The sequence below is a fragment of the Columba livia genome, chromosome Z (assembly GCF_036013475.1).
Source record: "Columba livia isolate bColLiv1 breed racing homer chromosome Z, bColLiv1.pat.W.v2, whole genome shotgun sequence".
In the NCBI taxonomy this organism is placed as follows: domain Eukaryota; kingdom Metazoa; phylum Chordata; class Aves; order Columbiformes; family Columbidae; genus Columba; species Columba livia.
Window position 1 is genome coordinate 56,948,777 of NC_088642.1, and position 24,330 is coordinate 56,973,106.

The 24,330-nt window shown below is 41.9% G+C and overlaps 1 protein-coding gene across 4 annotated transcripts in view; it reads right to left on the reverse strand.

Moving 5' to 3' along the window:
* APBA1 (amyloid beta precursor protein binding family A member 1) overlaps nt 1-20,801 on the reverse strand; it is a 103,755-nt gene extending 82,954 nt beyond the window's left edge. For 2 of the 4 annotated variants that reach the window (XM_065045954.1, XM_065045957.1), the window contains exon 1: nt 20,659-20,801. The gene's annotated coding sequence lies outside the window, so the exon portion shown is untranslated. Of the gene's footprint in view, nt 1-16,635; nt 16,656-20,658 lie in introns of those variants that run through there. The other 2 variants (XM_065045955.1, XM_065045956.1) reach the window with 2 other exon arrangements.
* Between the last annotated feature and the right edge of the window lie 3,529 nt (nt 20,802-24,330).

The window sequence follows — 24,330 nt, forward strand, 5'->3', positions numbered from 1 at the left end:
ATGATGCCTCTTCCATCCAAAAAGCATATGCTGGATTTCACTACTGGCTTTTGTATTAACCTACACAGAATCACAGAATCACAGAATGCTAGGACCTTGAAAAATCATCTAGTCCAATCCCCCTGCCAGAGCAGGAACACTTAGATGAGGTTACTCAGGAAGGTGTCCAGGCAGGTCTTGAATGCCTCCAGAGTAGGAGACTCCACAACCTCCCTGGGCAGCCTGTTCCAGTGCTCTGTCACCCTCATTGAGAAGAAGTTTCTTCTCAAATTTAAGTGGAACCTTTTGTGTTCCAGTTTGTACCCATTACCCCTTGTCCTATCATTGGCTGTGACTGAGAAGAGCCTGGCTCCATCCTCGTGACACTCACCCTTTATATATCTGTAAACATTAATGAGCTCAGCCCTCAGTCTCCTCTTCTCCAAGCTAAAGAGACCCAGCTCCCTCAGCCTTTCCTCATAAAGGAGATGCTCCACTCCCTTAATCATCTTTGTTGCGCTATGCTGGACTCTCTCCAGCAGTTCCCTGTCCTTCTTGAACTGAGGGGCCCAGAACTGGACACAATACTCCAGATGTGGCCTCACCAGGGCAAAGTAGAGGGGAAGGAGAACCTCTCTCGATCTACTAACCACCCCTCTTCTAATATAACTCAGGATGCCATTGGCCTTCCTGGCCACAAGGGCACAGTGCTGGCTCATGGTCACCCTGCTGTCCACCAGGACCCCCAGGTCCCTTTCCCTTACACTGCTCTCTAATAGGTTATTCCCCAACTTATACTGTAACCTGAGGTTTTTCCTACCCAGATGTAAGATGCTACACTTTTGCTTGTTATATTTCATTAAATTTTTCTCCACCAAACTTTCCAGCCTGTCCAGATCCCGCTGGATGGCGGCACAGCCTTCTGGCGTGTCAGCCACTCCTCCCAGCTTGGTGTCATCAGCAAACTTGCTGATACTACATTCTATTCCCTCATCCAAATCATTGATGAATATATTGAATAATACAGTCTCCAGTACTGACCACTGAGGCACTCCACTAGGTACAGGCCTCCAACTAGACTGCACCCCATTGACCATGACTCTCTGGCTTCCTCCATTCAGACAGCTCACAGTCCACCTCACTACCCAGTCATCCAGACCACACTTCCTCAGTTTAGCTGCAAGGATGCTGCGGGAGACTGTGTCAAATGCCTCACTGAAGTCAAGGTAGACCACGTCTACCGCTCTGCCATCATCCATCCATCTTGTTATGTCCTCATAAAAGTCAGTAAGGTTGGTCAAGCATGACTTCCCTTTGGTGAAGCCATGTTGACTGCCCCTAATGACCCTCTTATCCCTGATATGCCTTGAGATGGCACCAAGGAGAAGTCAGTCCGTCACTTTCGCAGGGATGGAGGTAAGGCTGACCGGTCTATAGTTACCCAGGTCCTCCTTCTTGCCCTTTTTGAAGACTGGAGTGACATTTGCTTTCCTCCAGTCCTCAGGCACCTCTCCCATTTCCCAAGACTTGGCAAAGATGATGGAGAGCGGTCCAGCAATGACCTCAGCCAGCTCCCTCAGCACTGGCGGGTGCATCCCATCCAGACCCATGGATTTATGGATGTCCAGATTGCCTAATTGCTTCCTAACCCAGTCCTCATCAACCAAGGCAAACTCCTCCATTGTCCTGCCTTCCTCTGGGGCCTCAGGGGTTCAGGGCTCTCAGAACAGCCTCCGGCAGAGTAGACAGAGACAAAGAAGACATTCAGTAACTCTGCCTTCTCTGTATCTTCTGTCACCAGGGCACCCACCTCATTCATCAGGTGGTCTACATTGCCTCTGCTGTTAATTTTATCTGCCACGTATTTGAAAAAGCTCTTCCTGTTGTCCTTGACCCCTCTCACCAGCTTTAATTCTAAGGAGGCCTTAGCTTTCCTAGTTGCCTCCCTACACCCTCCGACAACAGCCTTATATTCTCTCCAAGTGGCCAGCCCCTCCTTCCATGATCTATAAACTCTTCTCTTACACTTGAGCTTACCCAGCAGTTCCCTGTTTAACCACACAGGTCTCCTGGCTCCCTTCCTTGACCTTCCTTTACCTTCAAGCAGCCTTGCCCATGGGATTTCCCTTAGCAATTGCCTGAAAAGGCCAAAGTTTGCCCTGCTGAAATTCAGGCTTGCAATTCTGCTTGCTATCCTGCTCCTACCACATGAGATCCTGAACTCCACCATCTCATGGTCACTGCAACTAAGGCAGCCCTCAACCTTTATTGCTTCAACCAGACCTTCCTTGTTAGTGAGGATGAGGTCCAGCAGTGCACCTCTTCTAGTTGGCTCCTCCACCCTTTGCATCAGAAAGTTATCATCAAGGCACAGGAGGAACCTCCTAGACAGTGGCTGGCCGGCCGAGTAGTCCTTCCAGCAAACATCAGGGAAGTTAAAATCCCCCACAACAATGAGGGCCTCTGATTGTGAGGCCGCTCTCAGCTGCCTGTAGAAGGCTTCATCAACTTCCTCACCCTGATCTGGTGGCCTGTAACAGACGCCCACAACAGTATCACCCTTGCCAGCCTGTCCCTTAACTTTCACCCACAGACTCTCAACTCACCCCTCACCTGTGCCTGGACAATACCCAATACATTGTAGTTGTTCTCTCACATAAAGAGCAACTCCACCACCACGCCTGGGTGGCCTGTCTTTCCTGAAAAGGACATAGCCATCCATGACCACACTCCAGTCATGTGTGCTACACAGTCTGTCACTGTGGAGAAAGAACTAAAGAATCCTGTGCATCAAACTCTCATGATGCTTATCAATGCCAGAAACACTAAATTGTGTGAAAACTTTGAAATAAACAAACAAAACAATAATTAAAAGCTTTTGGAAGCTTTATCTAAAGAAATGCATCCATGTTGTTTAAGGCAGGCAATTTAAACTACCTTAGTCTTTCATGTGGAAACCAGAGTATAACTATTGATTTAGAATACTTTTTTCACCCTGTCTACATTCTCACAAATAAGATCTGGCTAGGAAACTTTTTTCCTTTTTTCTTTTTTTTTCTTTTCTTTCTTTTTTTTTTTTTTTTTTTAATTTCTCTCAAGCTTCATAAACCTGTACATTAGAGGAGAACAATTTTTAGTTGCTCATAATAAAAAAAACCCCACAACTCTTAACACCAAAATTTCCTTAAAACAGCTGACCAGAATCTAAATTGACTGGTTTCATGGCCTGGGGTGCGAGGTTTTTTTGTTGGTGGTGGGTTTTGTTTGTTTGTTCATTTTTACTATATTTCCCAATAGATCTCCTAACTAAAACAACAACAACCAAACAAACAAAATAAAAAACAGAGAAGTAAATTCTTCCAGCAAGAAAAGAATCAAAATGACCATTGTGAGGAAAAGAGATAGAATAATAATAAAGTCATTTTTCCTGAAGAGAGATATGGATAAGAACACTATTTAGGAATCTGTCTATTTATTCAGTATGTTTGTTCTCTCACAGATTTCCCTCGGTGTATTTTGTCCCTAGCTACAAGTGTAAAAATTTTAAAAATTTATCTTTGCTTTTGAGCTCACAAGAAAGTTGAAAAAGCCTTTAATAAACTGAGCTATTCTGAATTTAAGAGTGTAAGCTGTATACCATACCCTTGTCATGCGTACAATGAGAAAAGAGTTACTTAAACAGATTTGGTTTGAGAATAGTGCAAAAAAAGGAAATGTGGAAACTTACGTGGCAAAATTGCTTCCAAATAGAATGTGGGCATATCCCCAAGAGACACCCACAACACGTCAATGCCACCTCAGCTTAGCTCCTCAGTAAACCTTTGACAGTAACAAACACATGGATTAAATACTAAGGATTGGCCCCAATGGATTCCAAATAAATGTAACTCCACGAAATTAAATACAGCTTTGTGTCACTGACAGGATTATAGCAGAGCTACAGAGATTTAAATCAGATGCCTCTGGACTGTTTTTTCCTTATTAAAAATACTGCTGCTTCTACATTCCTGGAGCAAGTGAAGATCAGTGTTTGGGCCTTGGTTAGTTATGCTAGAAGCAGATCAGTGAGACCTGCTAAGTCAAATACTCTTTGAGACTCTCAGATATTTTCTATTTCCTTGTCATCTTCTTTTTCAGCTCCCCAAGGATTTGTAACCCTGGGATCCCCCAGAAGAAAATCCCACTTAGGAAAGATACAGATAAATTCAGAAAGAACACTGTTGATAATACCCTTCACTTTCTCTAATTTCCACCTCATAGATTTTGGATGTTGTGGCTTAAAACATAGCCTTCTACCCATGGCTTCCACAATGCCACGCTCTATTAGCTCAGAAAACACCAGTGTGCTCATCTCCATGAGGCATTTCCAGAAGCTATTCTAGGGCAAGCAGTTAGTGGATATGTAAACAGAAACATTCAATGTAATAACTACTATCAAAATAAACCAAGTGCTACTTAAAAAAAAAAAAAAAAAGGTAATCCCCCACACACAGAGGATTATGAATTCATTATTCTACACTTACTCTCCCAACACTGAAGCAGCAATGTCACCTTTTGGGGTTTTTTGGTTGCTCTGTATAGAAAGAAACAAGTAGAAGGGCACTTGGAAATATTTTTCATTTCCAGGTCTTTGTAGCACTTTTCACATGATACACATAAAAGTTAAACCTTTGCTCAAGATTCAGTGAATTTAGCTAAAAATCATGAAAAATTGTGAACTGCCTTAACAACAAGTCCCAGGCATCAGGCAGTATTTGTTAAATTACATATTTTGTATTTATTGAAAAGACAAAGTTAGTATTATTCTAAACCACAGTAGGTTTCTGGAAGTCACAAATTCTGCACCAGAGCTGCCCTACCATTCCACCACTCTCTCACTGACTTCTGATCTGGTTTACACATGCAATAACAACATCAGCAATTTATTATGGAACTTAAAAACCAAAACCACATGTTGATAGTTCTCCGGCAGATTTTAGGGTGTGCTTTCAAGTTCCTCGATGCCATAGCATGTCTTCAAGCTCCTCACACTAATGACACAACCCAGGAATAGTACAGCGGCTGTGAGGCACCACTGGCAGGCAGACCAGGAGTACAGCAGGTAACTTCTCGGCTTCTCTGACCAGGCATCCACATCAGAAACCGCGGCTGCAGCAGCCTTTTGGGTCACCCCACTGGGCCACGCTGCCTTCTCCACTCTGCTTCACCACTGTTCCAGGTCTGGAAGGGTCTGGTAAATTAATGGATTTCACACAGCTTTCAAAAGCAGGAAAAATATCTTGAAGAGATTAAATATGTCCATATCTGCTGAATACCACTTACAGAAGCTGCTTTATGGAGACTGGAGAGTTCTTTGGCTCTGACTCGAAATTTAGCCTCTTTGGCAAAAAAGCTGCAGGAGCAAGGCAAGATGAAACAATATGTACAACCTGCTAGACCACTAGGAGAAAAAATATATACAACCAGCTAGACCATTAAATACTTGCAAGCAAAATACGTTCAAGGAATCAGCTAATTCTATGACATGCTACACAATAATCTCAATTCTGAGTAGCACTGAAGCCACTACACCAGTTCTACACAATTGAAAATACACCATTTGCAATCAAAACCTCACTACTCAGTGGAGTCAGGTTTGAAGCCTAATTATTGTCTTTTGATCCTGTGCAAGTACAGGTTGTGACGGATCAACAGGCAGCGCTGTCTGCTTTGCATGCTGAAGCAATGACAGTGATGGGTAAAATGTGTAAATGTGGGCTTATGATAAAGAACATCATGAAATTCAGAATGATTACAGAGACAGCAATAGTCTACAGAAATAACGTTAATCATTCTTCAATCACTCATGAGAATTTGCCACAATGCCAGATTTTAAGAGCATGGGGAAACAAGATTTGTAGAGAAGTAACAATGAGAGTCCACAGGGCCACAGTGGAAGCAAGGAGAGGAGGTGTTCTGAAATAGCTAAAAGCATCTTGCAATCATAGTATCCACTTCATCTTTCCAGGAGAAAAAGTTTGTGTACAAACACACAATACCTTCTTTTGATAGCTAGCTGTGGCAATCAAAGACACCTCAGCTAGAAATTATACTCTCCCTGGAAGGAAAAAACTCTAACAATCAGCACCTAAAAACCTCTTTGTTGATCCACTATATTAACTCTCTAATCCTATCAATCATTTCCAAACATATTCCCTAGCGGTGTTCCAGTTAATCCAGCATTATTATCACGGTTTCTTGTAACATTTAGAATTATTTATTCTGACACCTTTAACACCCAAACATCCTTCTTTGTTTCACCACTTTCAAAAATTTAACTAGCCCCCTCCCCATGCTGGACATTATTTCATTGAGTTTGCTTGTACAGGATTCCCATTTTTCTTTTAATCTCTTTTAACCCAGCAGGTGTATTGCGCTCCCTCTGCCACTCACTGTGTATCCAACTGATTCTAACAATTTAAGCTGATTTTTCTACAGATTTTACTTTCCCTGTATTTTTTAAGGAGAAAAGACAAGTAGCACAAATTGTGGTCATGTTTGGAATTACATCAAAGACAGACCCATTGGTACAGGGCTCGTGTGTTATAAGCATTCCACTCACTTGCAAAGGAATAAAAAGATCACTACAAAGCATCACCATATACAACTACACTATTATCACCTGTGAGACAGATGATACTGACTCATCAATAACTCCTGACCTTATTTTGCAAGAATCAAACATACTGATGTTAATTCCTAACCTTTACTGTATTTTAATCAAACTTTAAATATCAACCTAAAGCAGTTGACCATTGAAAGAGTCATGGAATTCTGCTTCAAGGGCAAAACCAAAATAGAAAATAATTTACCACATCACTAAATGCTTGTTCTCGTGGGAAAAAACAGCATGATGAGAAAACTACATCTGGTGACAAACAAAGAAACAAAAGAAGAAAAGAAAATCTGCTTATACCCATTTTAAGGATATAGTCATCCTAGATGGTCAAAATCTCTCAGAACGAGATTTTTCAAGTTGAAGATTGTTCCCTATTGTATTGTTGAAGCTTTTGCACCACTGAGTATTCACTTCTCCAAAAATGTATCTTTCCTCACTCCCTGGAAGATGATTTCACAGTCTAGTAGACCTCAGTGCTAAGCTGTTTTTCCAATGCTTAGTTCTCCTAGAATAATTTCAGTTGGAAGGGACCCTTGAGATCATTGATTCCATTGAGTCTTCTTTCTGTATCTTATCCCATGATTCACAGTTAGGTCTTTCTGACCACACATAGCTTCGTTTCCTGCTGCTTCTGCTAGGGCTTTTCAGTTAGGAAGTAAGATTATTCCCCAAAAGACAGATAACATTCCAGCCCTCGCCAGTTACTAGGAATCATTCCTACCCTTTGAAAATCCCTGTGTTATTTATTTCAAGACAAACAACCCACCTTGTAAGAGGCACACAACTAAGACAGATATCAAAAGTTTATAGGTTCTTTTGAAGCAAAGAGCTTCAATGGCAAGTTAGGTTCCAACACTGGAAACTTGCTACTAGGATTCTAACCTTACCCTTAATTCAGTTCGTGTATTCCTTGCCATCTCTCTTCAGTTGTCAAAAACTGGAAGAGTGAAATCTTTGTCTCAGAAGAGGCACTCAAAACCACTAACCTTGGACTTCTGCCATGTCTCAATTCAGAGAGTTGAACAAAATATGGCTTTTATTGGTGCTGAAACAAAATGTAATTTTCATAGGGTAGACTAATGGCCCAACTTCTGTCCCAAATTACTGTAATTCTTTTCTTGATGGCATAAAGTTTGCATCTGCAATCCAGAAATGCATCTGTTCCTAAACGAATCAATAAAACACATAAGGCAGTGTACAATCACAGCAGCAACAATGGGGTAACTCCGCTTTGCCAACCGAACACTACAGAAGTACCACGTACTTATATGCAGATGATAACAAGAGAAACTGTGTCCACCCCCATCACAACAAGGTCTTCTCTTTCTGTAATTCACTGAGCATCTTTATTAGTGTGGTAGAATCTTATTCATGTACATACAGATATCATCCAAGCAATATATTCAGCATTATTAAAGAAAAAAAAAATGTAAAATTGACAATAATTTATTTGAGTGCAACTTCACTAGGCCACAGAAAATGGAAAGAGTTTCCCCCAGTCTGGAGTATCAGTGCCATGCAGAACAGTAACCACTCACCGCCAAGTCTTTAGCATGAAGAGACTAAGATTTATTTAGCCACTGTGGGCCACTGACTCCACACAATCAACTGTGAAGCTGTTTCTGTCACAATGGTGAGGCATCTGCCAATTTTTAAACTCTAAGGTTTTCCCATTAACTCAGTCCATGATTCTTCTGTAATTCCCGAAAGATAAAGTTATCTTTTACTAAAAACAAGTGTTTCTATATTAAATGCACACCCAGAGATGAACTCACTCAACTCTCTCCCCATGTGTCCCCCAAAGCTTCATCAAATCCTTTGCAAAGACATTTTTTCTAACCTCAGTCCCTCACAGATAAAAATCCACTATGACATCATTGCTCTGCCTTGGGGAATGTGTCACATGTACTGGGAACTCATGAATGGGGCTACATTTAGATGAGGAAGAATTAGCCTCCTCAGGACAAAGAAGAACAAGTGGAAACACGATGACATAACTTACAAACCAGATACAGATGGGAGGGGAGAGGGGAAAAAAAAAAAAAAAGAGGATTAAGTCCTCACCACACACAATTCAAAGGCATTTAAAATACACAGTACCCACAGCAAAATGTGAACTGATACACACTAGATGCAAAATAAAATGTGAACACAAGATTACCTTCCAGATCTTGTCACAAGTGTGCTGTACATACAGATGGAGCTGAAGGATGACAATGCTGTGCCTTACAAGAAGAAATTCAATTTTCACATGCTACACTTAGGGACAGGAAAAATAAAATTATAATTAGCACACAGGAAGGTTTCCTCTGAGGTATCTGGGTCTGAGCCTGAAGAATCTGTGATCATAAAGAAAATCCTGGAAATACAAATAAAAGCACTGCTACTGTCCTAAGTCCCCAGACAAAAACTGGCAACAATACCACTGCCATCTCATGAAATGCAAACTGAACCTGTTATGTTTTTACTCCATGTTTACTTCTGACACTCAAATGCCTGCTCACAGTCGAAGTGTCAAAAATCTCGTCAGTTCTCTGTGTCACTGCTTGGTAAGCTGCAAACATCAGTAAGAACAGATGTGGGAGCCAATAAAAGATAATTCAGAAACCACTGCCTGCGGGGAAACTGTATCACAGCTAATGAGCAACAGAAAAAAAAAAAAAAGACTAAACTTCTGAAGCTTCAGTCGCTCTGCAGCAGAAAATGGCTTCCAGATTTGCTTCCCTGAAGCTTAGCATCTTGACTCATACATTTTCTTTTTAGAGAGGACTACATACAGGAAATTTGCTCTTTGGATAATAAAAGGACGGTGGAGATCTTTAGGGGTATTCCTTCCTCTTGATAAAAAAAGTTCTTATTTAATGAACATCTTTAGAATGTCTTCAAAGGATTCCGTTAATAAACAAGAATAAACAGACCAGAAATTCTAAGAGTCTGAATAGATAATATTCAAGTACAATAGGAGGTACTTTTTATACTGTATGCCAAGTCCTCGTTATGCAGATGGCATTGGCATGGTTACAGCAACTATGAGATAACTCCCTAGCATGCTGTGTCATCAAATTGCATCAGATGGATACTCCGGTTACACAAAGTCTCTTCCCTTCCCCACTCCTCTGCTCCAAACAGGATGTAAATTTTAAAGAGCAATGATGGATGACAACATGGAAAATACTATGCTGATAATTACTTATCTACCAAAGTGTAATGACTGCTCCAATTACTTTAGTCAAAACTAATGGTAAAATGCAGTCTTGATCTTGAAACTACTTACAAAGCTGTACTGCCATAGTGCTTGTGAGGCTGCGGGAAGGGGTAGTTAGACCAGGGTGAACACAGAACTATACACAACTGGAAGTCTCGGGCAAGTTTGATTTTCTCCTAAATAATCCACTCCTGCCGCCAACCTCATGAAAGCTCCCGTGACACTGCCTTAACAGGTGACTGATACTTTTTTTGTATTTTCAACATCTCAACTGGTCTTCTTACGGGGAAAAAAAAATTAACTGAACCTTTCCTTTACCGTATTCTCCCTCTTATGCACACAGGCCACCTGTCGACTCCTGACACTGGACAAAACGGCCACAACAATGGTGCAGGGCCTTTTCCCCAGCGAGTGGCACCAGAGGAACACGGGTGGGTTTCCAGCTTGACATTGAGCAACTTCTCTGCAAGCGGAGTCTTCCTAAAGTCACCAGCACTTCAGCCAGGTTTCCCACGCTATTCAAACTAGGTATGAATAATCATACGTGACTACACAGCACACCACTTCACACTTGAAAGGTTTGATGACTTTGTCTTTGAGAACTATCTTCTCTCCCTAGCATGAAGCCCCACAGGTGCCAGGTGAAGACCATGGAAATCCACCCAAAGACTTCAGTGGATTCTTCTCAGAGCCACTAAAGCAGTGAATTTTATCAGAATTATCAGGTACACCCACTGTTCAACATTTCACTACACCTGAAAAGCCAACACAAAAAGGATGCCACTACCACATAATAACTGTGTGAGATACTACAAAAGGCCATGAAGCAGCACAATTCCTGTTCAACATTGGAAAGCGGGAAAATCTTCAACACGCAGAGTAACTAAAGTGATGGTAGATGTGCACCTAGTTGGAGAAGGTCAACCTTTAAGTGGGATGTGTCTGATAACTGAGACACAGAATATTATCAAATAGGAAGAATAACAGATTTTTGTGTGTATGTACTGTCACTGAGTCCTTGCAGTTCACAGGATTATTAAACCTTCAAGCTGACTTTAAAAGTATCTTAACTGGCTGAAAAAATATGTTCTTCTTCCTTGCACCACAAGAAGCCCTGAATTATTCAACCCCACCCTGTGAATTCCTTTCTGGTAATTTCACCTGCTGGTTTCAGGTGTAAAACACCTACAAACATATAGTACATAACCCTCAGCATTTCCAAAGACCAACGGCCCTGAAGTCACTGCCCTACAGGGCTCTTGAACAGACAGTCAAAAAAGTCTCTGTTTTCCAAATAAATGAAGTGCAGTTTCTCAATTAAGAAAAAGAAAAAAAGAAAAGGAAAAGAAAAAAAGAAAAGGAAGAGGAAGAGGAAGAGGAAGAGGAAGAGGAAGAGGAAGAGGAAGAGGAAGAGGAAGAGGAAGAGGAAGAGGAAGAGGAAGAGGAAGAGGAAGAGGAAGAGGAAGAGAAGAAGAAAAAGGAAGAAGAAAAAGGAAGAAGAAAAAGGAAGAAGAAAAAGGAAGAAGAAAAAGGAAGAAGAAAAAGGAAGAAGAAAAAGGAAGAAGAAAAAGGAAGAAGAAGAAGAAGAAAAAGAAGAAGAAAAAGAAGAAGGAAAAGAAGAAGGAAAAGAAGAAGGAAAAGAAGAAGAAAAAGAAGAAGAAAAAGAAGAAGAAAAAGAAGAGGAAAAAGAAAAAGGAAAAGGAAAAGGAAAAGGAAAAGGAAAAGAAAAAGAAAAAGAAAAAGAAAAAGAAAAAGAAAAAGAAAAAGAAAAAGAAAAAGAAAAAGAAAAAGAAAAAGAAAAAGAAAAAGAAAAAGAAAAAGAAAAAGAAAAAGAAGAAAAAAGAAAAAAAAAGGGAAAGGGAAAGGGAAAGGGAAAGGGAAAGGGAAAGGGAAAGGGAAAGGGAAAGGGAAAGGGAAAGGGAAAGGGAAAGGGAAAGGGAAAGGGAAAGGGAAAGGGAAAGGGAAAGGGAAAGGGAAAGGGAGAGGGAAAGGGAAAAGAAAAATAAAAACAAAACACACACACATACAAAGAACAAAACCAAAAAACAAATGAACAAAACAAACAAACAAAAAAAACCCCCACTAAACTCTTATCTTACTGCTGTTTGTCCTGTTCTGTTATCCAGAATGTATCTAGTACATGTATATAAACCTGTACCACAGTGCCTGTGGAGGCCACTGCTGACAAGACGATAACACAGAATTTAACACTGCAGATCAAAATTGAGTTATGAACTGCTCAGGTTTCAACAGAGTTATGCACTGGAAGGAAAAAAAATCAAAAATTCCTTTGGACCTCTACATATGAAGTCATTATATTCATGGATAAAGATACTGAAGAAAAGTATCTTCAATAAAATATGAATTTGCACACCAGAAACTTGACCGATAAAAATTGCCTTTGTGCCATGTGCAAAAAGGCTGCTAATTGCAGTTTTAATTCCTAGAGTACCTCCAAAAGGCACCCATTTTTGGAGTAGAGAACTTACTACTTTTTTGAGAACATCATAAATATATAAAAGCTAGGACTGTGCTTTTAACATTTACTTTTCATGCAACTTTATTACCACACTGCCACTGAGTTCAAAATGCTTCTATCGGTTATCAGGGGGTAATTTATGCTGAGAGGAATCTGACAGAGAACCAGATCTCCTCTGGGAAAGGTTTTGTGATTCCTGCCTGATGACAGCTAACAACCCAACTCTCATAATCAGTGCAGCAGAAGACATCAGGTGATGCTCCCCATAACGTAACCCAAAGAGTTACCTGACACATTACTGAGCCTACTTTTTATCTAAAATAAGCAGTCATAGATGCAGCTTATAGATACCCAAGTCAACTAAATCTTCCCTTCTCTGTCCAGATTACTTATCTGGATTTCCTTGAGACAAAAATTTTGTTCAGGAGACTGAGAGATCGTGGCTTCAAAACCAGAAATAATCAAGTCAGAAGCTAACTAGAAATACTAGTTCTTTTTAATAAAGTAGTTAGATTTGAATCCATAACATGCTTCAACATATTGTATAGTGAAGCATTAAATGTAATTCCTAAAACATAGATGTGTTTTTTTTAACCTAAATTACATTTTAATTTGCATTTAAAAGCAGCTTGACCTAGACTGAAATAAAGACGTTCAGTCTCTACAGTTTTCTTAGGTATAAAAATAAACAGATACAGAATCACAGAATCGACTGGGTTGGAAAAGACCTCAGAGCTCATCGAGTCCAACCCTTGGTCCAACTCTAGTCCGTTTACTAGATCATGGCACTAAGTGGCATGTCCAACCTCAGTTTAAAAACAGCGAGTCCACCACCTCCCTGGGCAGGCCATTCCAATGCCTGACCACTCTCTCTGTAAAGAATTTCTTTCTAATTTCTTTCTAATACGTGACAGCATGCTAAGTCTCCAACTCAACTTCAACTGCAACTAAAACTGCCGATTCCAAAACTGGTGAGACCCAAAGGATACTGCACTCACACAACCCACTAAAACTGCCTGACTTGGACAGGACTTTAAACTATGGCTAAAGCAATCAGACTAATTATCGTAAGGCTGTAGTTAAAACTCAAGCCTGGATGCTGAAGCTAACGCAGAGCCAAGGTTACGAAGCACAGGGCTGTTCCCTGGGACTGATGCCCAGCCCCCTGCCAAGATGGCATCGAGCTCAAATGTCTCTCCCAAGCTCCTCGCAGCCCCAGCACAGTTGTGCGAGAAGAAGCTTTCAAGGGCTTTGGGATTTTCTCATTGTTATGAAATAAAATTAAGCATGCCAAAATCTGAATGATGTCACCGCAATCTCATAAGTGGATTACATTAATCATTTATCAGCAAGGGAAGATAATTCTTGAGCGAGAGCAGAACCTCGAGTTCATCCCTATTTATCACTCTGAGACAAAAGGTACAATAGCTGGGGTATGATAAATACATGTTAAGTTTGTGGAAAAGGTATGTAAAATGTCCACTGAAAATGCAACGGAATTACAAAGATACAGACCAGTTTCACACCGATTCTTTTGTTTAACACAAATTCCTGTCAGCTCGTCATAAAGTTACTGGGGGAGATTTTCTTCCTTAAGTAAAGGGTAACTGCACAGCACATAATTAGTAGGAATTCTGCTTAATATGTCTTTCACTTCTAAGAATCATAGAGTAGTTTGGGTTGGAAGAGACCTTCAACAGCCATATAGTCCAACACCCTGCAATGAGCAGGGACGTCTGCAACTAGATCAGGTTGCTCAGAGCCCCGTCCAGCCTGGCCTGGGATGCCTCCATGGATGGGGCATCTACCACCTCTCTGGGCAACCTGGGCCAGTGTTTCACCACCTTCATTGTAAAAACATTTCTTCCTCATGTCTAGCCTGAATCTCCCCTCTTTTAGTCTAAAACGATCACCCTTTGTCCTATCACAACAGGCCCTGCCAAAAGGTCTGTCCCCATCTTTCTTATAAGCCCCTTTTAAGTATTGAAAGGCTGTGATACGGTCTCCCCAGAGCCTTCTCTTCTCCAGGCTGAACAACCCCAAGTCTCTCAGTCTGTCCTCACAGCAGAGCTGTTCCAGCCCTCTGAACATTTCTGTGGCCTCCTCTGGCCCCTCTCCAACAGGTCCATGGCTGTCCTCGAATCATAGAATCATGTTTTAAAAACAGTGCTCTAATTTTTAAACTGTTGTAACATAATTTAACACAAAAAGTTGTTTTCTAAACTTCTGAATGCTACTTTTCTCTGTTTTGATGGTCTTAAAAATGCAATTTTTAAGAAGTAAAAAATTATCCGGTCACTGGATAAGCCTAATACAGCAAATATAACTGTATTTCAGCCCTTTCCTGAGTTGAATGACTATGGTAAGATGGATTTAGAAACCAGTGCCCACCAGGAGGTAGTCACCGTTTCTGTCACACAGCAGGCACTCTTCACCCCAGCCCTCCTCTGCCCCGGTGGCAGTGCCTGAGCCAGCAGCTCTGCACGGCGGCTTGGCCAGAGGAGGAAGAGGAGGAAGGCAGTTCGGAGGAAGGCTTGCTTTAGTTAAGCCAAGGTGGCATGTGCAGCCCTTGCCTTAGTCACCCAATTTGAGCTTAGATCAGATGGCATTTAGGGATCCTTTCCAACTCAAGTTACTCTGTGATCATAAAAATGCTGGTGCGAGAAAGCTGTTAAGAAAAGTGAAGAAAAAAACCCTTAGCTCCCCCCACACACCACACAAAACGTACCGATTCCCTCTTCTAGCAGTGGAGGCACTACCCACCCTCCCAAAATTCACCTGAGACAGTCAACATATAGAAAACTACTGGCTTTGCCTGTTCTTTGAATCTGAAGAGTGTTAATTAAAGCATTTTGCTTACGCTAGCCTGGAGAAGGCATAGAACAAGAGCTTTTACCCTCCACTTTCACCCCCTGCTCTGGTGGGAGCTTTTTTAGATATTACTCTCGATTTTTTTTTTTTTAAATGCTTTTCTAATTTAAATTTATTTAGTCTAAAGAAGAGTTATAGTTAATATTTCCAAAGAACCAAGATTTCAAAGATGATCAAAGTCCCATCAGAACAGACATTGTATAAATACACAGTAACAGTAGCACTGTTGGTAAGAATTGCAACTCATATAATAATTTTTTTTAATCATGAATAAAACCTAAGCATATGTTAGAGAAAAAAAAGCCACGTTCATGTATGTTTTAAATCTTCTATTATGTTCTTATTTTTTTCCACCTCCTTCTGTTTAGAAATAACTTATTTTCCCAGCCCCTAAGCTCTTGCCCACCTGAATTCCCCTCCAATTTTTGAGCAAAATATGTCTCTTTAAAAAAACAAAAATTCTGAGTGGTCACCCGAAAATGAACAATCAGAAACCTTTTCTCTTATATACAAAAATGAAAATAATTGCAGAGAAACAAAATTATTTATCCAGATCAATACAGGGCATCAAACCTTATCTGCTAGATATCAAACCAATACCTCAACCACACACATATAGAAAGGTAGTTCTTCCCTGATATATATCCCCAGCTTAGAAAAAATAAAGCAAGTGATTGAATTTAGGGTAGTTGTTCTATTGATCTTGGCAGCAGATGGCCAAGTTCTGAAGACACTCCGGCCCTGCTGTCCCAATGTTTTCTGGATCTGTGTTCATCTTTTAGATGTGAAAGTTTGAATATCAAATTCAACAGGGATGCTCTTGATGCACAAAAAGGTGCCCAGAAGTTCAGAAGAGTTTATTTAGTTGAAAAAAAGAAATTACCACTAAAAGGATTCAGCCCAAATTCCAAGGATGTTCTGCTCATCTGCCACATTCACTCACAGACTTTCAATGAAGTATCTCATTCCCTGTTTTCACATTTTCTTCAGATGGGTGACAAGGTGGACACCTTCTTACAGAGAGTAATTTCAATTGAAGTGCTTATTAAAAAGAAATAAGCAAGTAATGTGTAATTGCTGGTTTATGAGTAAGATTTGACAGACCAAACAGATAATCCAATAATATACCGGACAGCATGGGGTAAGGGAACATGTCTAACAACAAAAACACGATAATTTAAACACTCTACATTTTTTAAACATTGTGAAATCATTGGCTAAATGTCACAGAGCATTTTCTCCTCCTTTGAGGCTCCCAGAGTGGTCTACCTCACTGAGATTATTTATTGTTTTAACTACTTCTAATCAATTTACTTCACTAGTTTCCTTGAGAATGTACAAAACCCCACTGCTGATCCACAAATAGTTGTTTATACAGGCTTATTGGATGATGGAAAGTTCTCCCGGTAAGGATTTGCAGTTAGAACACAGCACACGAAATACCTTGTAAGACATGATCCTGCAAGGACAATGTGATGTACCAGGTAAGATGCTACTTTCCCAGTGGTACCTCCTTATTGGCTCCATGGAAACAGATTTGCACTCTCACTCCTCCTCCCATGTCAAGATGGACCCTCTCCTGCAGAAAGAGTTCAGCAGAAAAATACCATCCCTTGGTCCTACAGTGTCCTCAGCTAAGTCCTCTGCCACTCACAGCTGTTGCGTACCCATTATGCTACCCCTGTGTTTATTTCTTCAGAGTTAGGACAGGTATTATTATAATCATTTGCCCACATATGTGAAAGCAGCAAATAAATATGTTTCCCTAGGCCCTTTCAGCAAAGCAACAAACATACAGCTTTTTTAGAAGAATACAGTCTCATGCAGCGAAAACAAAAATACTATCACACTGCTCTGAGCAGCTGGCTTATCAAATCAATCAATACTATGAAGCAAAACCAATCAATCTGCTTTTTAGAAACCTTTAACCCCTTCACAATATGTGTTACGCACAATCTGCCTGACACAAATGAGCAGAGGGTTGCTTGCTAGACCTCTCATTAGGCAGCAATCTTCACCTTCTGCGAAACCAGAAAAACACATTGAAAATGCATTAGTGGAACATCAAGGTTTGACTCAAACCCACAGTAATAGGATCCTGTTCAAAGTTAAGTTTCAATTAATCAAGCTGCACTGCCTATGGGCAACATGTATTAAACTATGCGAAGCACCTCTATTTATTATTATTATTACTGCTACTACTTTTTTTTTTTTTTTGAGTATAGGAAAAGGTCTGATTCTTCTAATTCATAATCACATATGAATCCAGAACATGAATGATCAATAGCAGACAAGTTGAGTGTTGAGGGAAAAATACTGAATCTGGTCTGAAGTATCTAGGCCACGAGATATAAATTAAAAGTTTTAGCTCTCTGTTTGATTTTTCCTTCATTTTGTCTACTTGATGATTCTGAAGTTTGGTTTGGTTGGTTGGGTTTTTTTGTTTGGTCGTTTTTTGTTTGGTTTGCTTTTGGTGGGGGAGGGTTGTTGCTTGGTTTTTGTTTGGGTTTTTGGTTTTGTTTTTTTGTTTGGTTGGTTGGTTTGTTTGGGTTTTATTTGTTTTTGTTTAGTGGGTCGTTTTTTGGTTTTATTGGTTTGGTTTTCACTTGGGTTTTTTTGTTTGATTTTGTTTGGGGTTTTTGTTTGGTTTTGTTTGGGTTTTTTTCACTTGGTTGGTTTGGTTTTCTTTTGTTTTTTTTGTTTGGTAGGTTGGTTGGTTTTGCTTTTTCGTATCCTCATGATTAGTTTTGGATACTAACTCTGAACTCACACACGTGCAGTAACACTACAGAATCAATGTGGTGTTTATTTTCCAAGCTACCTTTTCTGGATTTACTATTTGATTTTTCTGATTTTGTGTGCCATAAACACTACCACACACTGAGACAACCTAAAGGCAAACAGCAAAACCACTACTAATGACTACCCGTGTCGACATGTTAAAAACACAAAATAAGCAGCTGAACGGGAGATTCCATTTCTCTGCGCCCAGTGTGTTTCATGTCAGGTCTAGCAGTGGTAGGGACCGCTTACGAAAAGGTTAACGACGTTTCAGAGATGCACATAACCCTTGTATCGCAGGCTTTTAAAGTTTCAGAACATAAGCATTATATATGACTGTGGCTTACAACTATATCAAAGAAGTCAGAAGCCAATTCCTGGCACCAACCACATCCAGCACCACCACATTTCTTCCAAAGCATTGCTTCCTACGGTTTAAACACATAAAGACAGTTTTAACAAGTAAAAAATCGGGAATGCATTTACACTCTTCCCAACACATAAGGAACTGCAAAATTATCATAAACAAATGGTTAAAAATTAAATCATTAATTCAGGAAATCACAAAAATTGTTTTCCATTAAGTAACCAAAAAGAATTATACTAAAAAGCCTTGGTTTCTTTCTCTTCTCTTCAACACACCATTTCTATCTACCTAAGTATACCAAATCACCTTTCCATGAGCCATACACTTTATAACCGAAGTGTTCATCTGTTAATATCTCCATTTTAATAGCCTTCCAAAAGGCTGGCCTTGCATCTGTTAAAAGACAGCACAGTAGCCAGAAAAATTGCTATTTTAAGTGAGGACTATGCACTAATTTAACATAAATGTATTGATTCAAGATACAACTACAAGTGTCCAAAAAAACTTAGGCCAATGAATCATATAATTCATATTATAAAGCCAACCTGGAACTGCCATTAGTTTGCAGAAATCAGTTTAGCCTAAAAGCTCATAGATCTCTCAGTCTCACATCACATTTTCTAACCAAGGCACGCTGTCTCCCTCTCAGGTTTACACTTACTTGTTAGACATCCACAACATCTGTCCCAAGGTACATTAGAATGCTAAATTTTCTGCTTTTGCAGAGTTTCCTGTGGTCTTCCATTATTATTTCCTGAGCATGTGATTTTTCAGTATAAGTAAACACAAATGTACAGAATTTGATGGTGAGTGTTCTCTTTCACTCCCAAACAGTGTTTCCAGGCAGCCTACTGCTCCCCTTGCCCACACCTTTCCCCCCTTACAGCACAAGGTAAACAGGCACCTCACTTTTGGTCATCTGCATACCACTAAAACATGGCACCTAGAGAATAAGCACACACTATGTCACTGTCATAGTTTGGGAAAAATCAGGCATCACATACTTGTTCCAGCCACATGCTGCAAAGGCAGGTGCAGCCCATCCAGATTTTGACAGCAATGCAGCAGAACCTGGAGTACTGTGACTGGAATATTTTCCAGGGCAAGTTGTTTGGGACCCAATGGGCCGCAGTCGCAGAGCAGGCGCAAACCTGCAGCCACCTGGGTGTACTCTTATCAGCTGTTATAAGATGACGCATGTCAAAGACAAGAAAAATGCTACATGCCTGATGTGCCCTACACCCACATTAGCTCAGTCTTAATATATGCAGAGTCAGGCAAACATCTCTGCCTTCTATTTCCTCAGCAGCTATGAAAACAGCCAGATCTGCAACACGCTCTCTAAAGCAAACTGTAATTCCATAATCCAAAAAAGCTACAACTGGGGAAAGCAAAAGATGTTGCAGTTTTCCAGTCTAGGCCCAAGTTCCCTTCTCTCTTAAAAGGCAGATTTATAGATGATGGCAATAGAAGTCTTGGTAAATCACTCCTGTTACCACTGATCTTTCCAGAAAGCAGATGCAGCACATACGGCTGCACTGACCATGACTGTCATTTAGGCAACCGTTATACCAGACTGCTTTTCTGGGAAGAAAAGATCAAGATGCCTTCCCTTTCTTGAAACTAGTACGTGATGGTAGCAGATGTCACCTCACCCCCCAGCCCAGTGATGGAGAGCAGAACGGGCCACTCGCAGCACCCCACAGAGAGGATGGGAAGATCCGGGCGCCGCTGGGCTCCCCCCTGCAAACCGGGACGGGGGCGGAGGGACCGGCAGCACCTCCTGCAGGAGAGGGCTGGCTCCCCGTCCTGCTGCGGCCGTGACGGCTCGATCGGCGGCTGCAGAATCTCCACATCCCCCCCACCCCCCCATTTCTCCTTTCACCACAGAAAGGATGCATAGAGGGAGAGGGATAAATCAAAACCAGTGCAGTAAGGTATGCCCACCTCCACGCGGTATTATTCCACGCATATCACACCAACACCGAATAAAATAATTAAAAAGACGAAATAAACGAAAGCACGTAATTGCCCGCCGGAGGCTGGAACCGAGGCATCCATGTACGTGTTGACGCCGCTGCCCGCGGCCCGGGGCAGGTGCAGAGCCGCCCCCGCCCGCTCGCAGATGCCCGCACAGCCCTGCGGGCGCACACGGAGCCCCGCCGCAGCCCCGGCCGCAGTCCCCCGTGGCCGGGAGGCTCCGCGAGTGCAGCAGCAGGCGCCGAACCCGCGCCCCCCGCCCGAGGGCCCGCCGGCCTCCCCGCCACCCACCGACGCGGGGGACAAGGACTCCGCTCCTGCTCCCGGCCCCTCCGCACCTGGTGCGGGTCTGCGCCCCCTCCTCAGCAGGCAGGGCGGCTCCGGCGGGGGTGGCAGCGCAGCGCAGGGCGGAAAGCCCGGCAGCCAGCCGCTGCTCCCGCCGCCACCATCTTCCTCCTGCCGCCGCCAGCACCGCCCGGCCCGGCCCCTCCTGCCGCGCCGCCCTCCCCGCGTCAGCGCGCCCGCCCGCCCCGCTCAGCCCCGCACGCCGCGGAGAGCCGTGGGGGAGCGGCGGGCGCGGGGTACCGGGGCGGAGGCTCCGCAGGGGCGGGTGAAGCCCTGGGCTGCCCCGGCGGGCTGAGGGACGGCCCCGCGGGGGGTCAGAGTGGCCCGTCGTCGTCCAGAGGGTGCCCGGCACCGAGCAGCGCTACTCCTCGGACGGTGCAGAAGTAGCCCCTGGCAAAACCCTCTGACATGCCGGTTCTTGCGTGGGTAGTACAGAGCGAGGGTGGCCCGGCAGGGCGCGGACCTTGACCGTTTCTTTCTCTCAACTTCCCCTCCGCACGGGCCCGGAGCCGTGGCTTGTCCCACGGGAGAGGAGCAGGCTCCCGGTGGGGAGCTGCGGCGTGTCGAGGTGGATGTGCCAGGCAGTGCAGCTGCCAGCCGGCCCTGGGCATCCTCCACAGCTGTGAAGAAGAAGCAAACACCGTGGTGCCGCACACCTAACCAAAGTGTGCCAGCAGCCTCTGTGGAGGCTTATTGCCTCACCATAGAGTTTTTACCAGTTCCTCTTCCCTGAAAGGGGGCTACTTATGCCCCTGTTCGCATATATGAACGTAGCGTTAAGGCCGGGCTGAATAGCTATTGTATTTTGTAACTGCTGCTCCAAGGTGCTGCTCCCATACATCACTGCCTCAGTGATTCCACATGTATTAACAAAACCCTAAATTTCTCAAGCTAGCGTCTTTCATTTTGTGGTATTTAAATCAATATGGCTGGACAGTCATAACCCAAATAAACTAGCAGAATAAATTAACTTTTTTTTTTTTTCAATTGATATCTGATCAGTTTTCCATTTAAAAAAGGGTAGGAGACTAAGATGCCTAACAACTAATGCAAAATTGTAGTATTTGCAAACTAAATTGGTACATTTTGACAGTGTTATGAACCTGTGTCTTCAAAGAATGCGGTAAACATCTGTGTTTAGGTATACCCCACTACAAACTATCTATAAGCCATCTATGCATATAAGGGCTTGTAATTAGTTGCTATTATAACATGGGGTTAGTTTGGAATATAATTCTGTTTTTCCCCACCCAAATACATATCTGAAAGAGATTTTCTGGTTCTTGGTGATAGGGTATCCCCCATTGTGATATGGTTCAGCCATCTCCTAATCACAGCTGTACTTTTATATCCTAGCCAAACTCCTGCAGTACTGCATAAATGAAGACTACGAAAATGACAGTATGAAAAAATATTTTTTAAAAAGAAGGAAGAAGTTAACAAAATGTGAGTTACTTTTGTTGCTTAGATAGCTGCTAGCAAAATCCTTTCCTCTATTTTAATACAGTGAAACACTTCATTTTTTTTCCTCGTTTGCTAATAGTTCTTATTTATTGATATTTTTCTTTCTTACCCTGGAGACATCTTCCAATCTAATAACTTTTGTAGTGAAAATGAAAAAACCTGGGGCGGATCTCTGTGCTCTTCTTCTTTTCTATGTCTGGGATATATGGCCCCAGTATATTCCCAATATATGTTCCCAGTATGTTACCACAATTTAGGGTGTATAGAAGGCACATGAGAGACTTCCAAAGCTATTGATTCCTGGATAGTTACATTAGGTGAAACAGTTTACCTATGACTAAATTCCTTCTTTCTCTCCTTCTTCTCAAAATAATGAAGCAGTTAGGACTGAATGTTATCTAAATTTGCCCCGCTTTAAGAGGGAGATTTGACCAGATGACCTCAAGAGGTCCCTCCCGAGCTACCTTATTCACTTATGTTCTTATAATTTCAAAATGCTAATAATAACAGTCTTCATAACTGATAAATTATATCCAAGGAAAGTTCCATATCTAAATGCATTTTTCTTCCAGAGCTCCATTTTACCCCATTTGTTTGACAAGTCATCATGACAGGTCTTCTAGCACAGAGTTTGTCTCTGAAACAGAAGAGATGCTACTGCTAATGCAACAGTACTAGTACATTGCATTAGCATTGACCTTCAGGCTCTTACATGTTCTCAATCTGACCATTGTTTAGTCAATTTCTTTCTCTTTCCATTTTTGCAATTGAAATGCTGGAAATTGAGGTCTGATTGTTTTCAAGGTAAAGCTTTTATTTATTCAACACAGTTTTGTTCTGCCTCTTTCTGCAGATGTAGAAACGTGTTTGAGATTTGTAAAACCATGCTTACATGAAGTTATGCTGCTGGACAAACATAAGCTGCCCTTTTAAAACCGACCCGTTTGCATTTAAATTTAGTAAATAAAACCTATCAAAAGCACCAAGACTAATCTGCAACATTTATAAAATGAAGTAATGCTGTGAATGAATCTATACAGTCTGCTGGACATTAAATGGTAACCTATGAGGGTGACAGTTTTCCAAGTCATTGGGGTAATCTGTAAAAAATGCAGATCAGACGGCTTCTGGCATATTCAGGCACTCTTGCTTTGTAAATAATGCTATTTACAGTGAACCCATTTTTCATTGTATGTAGGTTCCCCACCCTGTATTTCAGTTTAAAGACCAGTATTTGCATCATACTGTTGTCAATGGTTTTTAAGGCTCGGTGCCCCCCCAGTGACCAAGACATGCTTGTCTTAGGGGAAAATGAGTGTAAACAGGCCTTTCTTCCCAGAAGTCCTGCACCAACTGAGACCAGCTTTGCTGCCTCACATATGGCCTGTGATTACGCTTGCCGCTCAGCATTGCTGGGAAAGTAGAAAGGCAGATGGAAATTGTCAGATTTTAGAGAGCCCTCGTTCCCCTTTTTCCCTACATACACACAGAACTCCTCTGGGCTTTGTGGACAGAGTCGTATGGGGTTTCTAAATCTGCTCCAGAATGCCATGGTCTGCCTTTATTCTTGCAATATTTTAGGGTAATTTGGCACAAGCTGCTGTGTGAGTATTGAGAAAGCACATACTTCACAGGGAAGAGCCTGGCACAGGTTTCATGCAGACATCTCATTAGCTGGGCCTGTCTATTTGAAAGGGGGAGAAGTTATGCTGAAGGTTTCTCTTCTCAGAAAAAAAACATGCTCTACAGAGTACATTAATTGTATTCAGCTTGTCTACATTCCACCTCTATTTATATATATATCTAGTAGCCTAGAGAAAAGCCTTGGCCATGGCAGGTCAGACACTTTTTACTGCCTTGGTCTACTAATCTAGTCAGCTTGGGTGTATTTTCAGGAGTTGGACACTGTAATGGTTTTAGGTCTGTGACTTGCTACTTTCAGCCTTGGGCCAATGACAGAACAGCTCTTACAGGCTGAAAAGACCAATGCAAGCTTGACATAGTTTTAAGGTCAGCTCAAGATCCACGAGGGACAGAAATGAATGCTTTTTACTCACTGAAAGCTTGGGATTACAGCTTTTATATGTCAGAATGCATTAATCTCTGACTCCAGTGGTGTGTGAAGTGTCTGCTGCTAGAAGAGTGTGGGCTGTTTCAGAGGTGCTTGCTGGTACTGATGTAGGTAGCTTTTAGAAACTGAA